The 3,452-nt window shown below is 34.4% G+C and overlaps 1 long non-coding RNA gene across 1 annotated transcript; it reads right to left on the reverse strand.

The window, feature by feature from the left end:
- Positions 1 to 245: 245 nt before the first annotated feature.
- Positions 246 to 2,635, reverse strand: LOC124869626. The gene is made up of 3 exons (XR_007038624.1): positions 2,477 to 2,635; positions 2,049 to 2,105; positions 246 to 454 (listed from the first exon to the last, which is right to left on the reverse strand). It is a non-coding gene; the product is annotated as an uncharacterized LOC124869626 (long non-coding RNA).
- Between the last annotated feature and the right edge of the window lie 817 nt (positions 2,636 to 3,452).

A 3,452-nucleotide genomic window follows, 5' to 3' on the forward strand; every position in this document is an offset into this window, starting at 1 on the left:
TTGAGCTCCCTGACAATAGTCAAGGAGAAGCATCACGTCTGCAAGGGTCTTTAACTGGTCAATGTTGTTAATCAGATCCCTGACTGCAACGATCCCCTTCACCGCCATTACATGCACATTAAACATCACTAGATCAATAACTACATTCACATAAAATAGCAATGACATAGGTTTGATTGAAAAGATGTTGGAAAAAGTTTTATTTTGTAATGCAGTAATTTGTTTTTTATAAATCTTTCAATATACATGCCAAATTTTGAATTATTTTTCAACGCATAAAAGAGAACATAATAAAATATTTCAAACATTTTCTTTATGTTAACTCTATAATGATATACCAGCGCTGTATGAATATCTGCAGTATAATCTCTGTCCTTCAGCCAGTTGAGGGCAGATGCATCCAAAATATCCGCCTCTGATCATATCTGACACGCAGCGGAATGGGATAACCTCCCTAAACGGACAGGATTCAAGCATACATATTTGCATTCATCATTCAGAAGTCAAAAACTGAGAATTATGTTTTTAATTTTCTTATGCAGTTTGTTTGTGTTACACAATTTGATGTGATACAGATAAGTAGCTGTTTGAGGAGTTTAACAAAAATGGAAGACATTCTCACTTTTGTCTATTTGAAATTTTGTTTTCTCAAGGGTTATTAATTGTCAGTTTTCATTTGTGTAATCACATGCTCCTTTCACAATCTTCCAGGGTCTGAACAGATTGTTTTTCATCTGGAGAGATCACCATAGGTATGAAAAACTGATAAATATGGCTACTTGTACTAAAAGTATTTTTTGTGTAGCTTTTGTTTTCACAAATATATTTAAAAAAAAACACTAATATTTTCTTGTGGCAATATACTTCCTTTTGAGCTGGGAAAAAGCACAGAAAGGTTGATAGTGTTGATTCCTAGACAGCACTATATCCAGTGAACTGAAACAGGAGTATGATTACATAAAGAGATTTTGCTTCATTACTAACAAGCTGCAGATGATTTGCAAACACTGACATCTAGTGTTGCTGCTACTGCTTTCACTCGTTTTGGGAGATTCATCATTTGCTGAAAATTGCAATGTCACACAACTGATTTTCCAGCTGGCAAAATGAAATATAGAACTGAGCATCTAGAACAATATAATCTACCTTAAAAACTAAAACAGTTTAATTTTTATCTTATCTACATCTTTAGAATAGGACTTACTGTGTGTATTTACAGTATTTTATTCTTTATATTTACACTGACTATAAAACATTGATTCAAAGGAACATGTTGGCTTTCTTTGCAACCTTTCTCCAAACTGACTTTTGATAATATCTTACAGAATGAGACTGCTGTTAATTACATTGATTTTGATTTAAATCAAACTGTAAGAAAATTGCTTTAACCATCACAAATTGAAAAACACTTTACTGGATTTGAATCTGAATCTCAGTACTTGAAATGTTTTTTGGCTTGTGTAATTATAAAAGATGAACTTAGAATTAAAAAAAATAGAAAACCTTATTCAGCAGCTGTAATTGAAAGCAGTCAATAATAAATCCAGAAGTGTTACTATTCAGATTAAACTTTGAAAACCTAATTCATTCTTTAATATTCTTTTTAGAGAATAAGGACTTTCTGGTGGTGTCTGTTTCATATAAGTCAGACATAGTTATCCTGCCATGAACTTTACAATTTAACATTAAACTTCAAGTAATGCCCAGTTTATTCAGGCTGAAATACAGGAAAACAAATTACAATTCAAAAGGAACCCAGAAAGCAGAAAAAATAAAAAAATAAAAAAAATAAAAAAAGGCCACATGGTGGCAGAATGGGACTGAGATTGGAAATATTAATGACTGTCAAACACAGTCACTTAAATACAGATAATTTATTAATGGGTGCATTTATGCTACATCCAAATTACCTCATACTTATTCAAGTGCAAAAAATGTAACAAACTTAAAACAGTGACACCATATAACTGTAGCTCAAAACAAAACAACCAGGACATCAAAACAGAAGCTTGAGTGCTTCACTGAGGGATGTCTTCCATTATTCTGACCTTTTCTGGCCCTTTTTCTCTTTGTATCCGTCTGCCTTACTCAGGCACAGGACACACCTGCAGGAGTCACAGGAAACAAATCAAATGGATAAATATGGTGCAAAATGTCCTGTTTTAAAAGAAAACATTGTTTTTGTATGAAATAAGCAACAAAATACAATTCTACAATAAATAACAAGGACAATTTATACATGCGTTTATAAATATCTAAAATTAGTCAAAAATCAACCTGCAGCCAAACAAAGTGTAGAATTTCTTCCCACAACTGTTACTGTACATGTCATGATGCGGTTTAGGGTCGGACCAAAGTGCAGACAAGAACTTGGGAGGCGCATCTGAATTTATCCTCGTTTTATTTAGAGGTTGCAAGGTGAGAGCAAAAACGTAGCAAAACACACTGCAGGTGCAAGACTACAGTCCAAACTTACAAGAACTCTGCAGGTTACTCAAGGCAAAAACGTAGCATAGTTTCCAAACGAAGCATAGACATGGTAGGGAACAGGGTATGACAAACAGGAACCAGCCACAAACAATGACACAAAACCAACTAATATACTGAGGGATAACAAAGGGCAGGTAATCAAAGAAACAGGGAACAGGTGTGACATGGAGGCAGAATGGAACAGGTGAAACAAATACAAAGACTGAGGATGGGCAAAGTAACTAATAAACAGAAACACAGACCAAGCAAACCTATAGGCAAAAATAAATAATCAAATGGGGAATAAGGAAACTAGAATAATCATGAACTAAAGTAAACAGAGAAACTAGAGGGAACATAGGAACAACAATAACAACCTAAGAACAAACAAAGATCCCATAAAGAAAACCTGAATACAAAAGTAAACAAACTTAACCACACTGAATGAATTAACTGGAAAGGAAACAGAAAATAAACTAGTAAACAAGAAGAGTGCAAAGGAACAATTTACCAAAACATAATGAAACACACAGATACCAAAAGAGAGATTAAACTAGAGAATACAAGGAAGACAATTAACTATAATAATTACCATAACAATAATACTAATAATGAACCATACTAGGCCATAAGAAAAACATAAAGAAACCTAAGAGGAAAAACACTAGGAGGCGGTAGAAGGAGCAAAGGAACTAAACAAACATGACTACAAAAACCCAAATAGAAACATCTAGACAAAATAAACCATCACATGAGGCAATAAAACAAAGTCCAAAATGTCACACCGTGACAATACATTTTCATTGCACTGTGCTGTTTTGGAGCTATTAAAGAGGACCCAAGAGGTCTAAAATGCTATTGGTTACACCTACCCCTGCCTCCTGCTGTCTAACTGACCTGTTGGAAGAGGCTTAACACCCCACCCTACCCGCCCCCCTTCTCTCCTCTCTGTAGCCAAGCCATTAGCCATGAATTATGGTGCT

The sequence above is a fragment of the Girardinichthys multiradiatus genome, chromosome 6 (genome assembly GCF_021462225.1).
Source record: "Girardinichthys multiradiatus isolate DD_20200921_A chromosome 6, DD_fGirMul_XY1, whole genome shotgun sequence".
Taxonomy (NCBI): Eukaryota; Metazoa; Chordata; class Actinopteri; order Cyprinodontiformes; family Goodeidae; genus Girardinichthys; species Girardinichthys multiradiatus.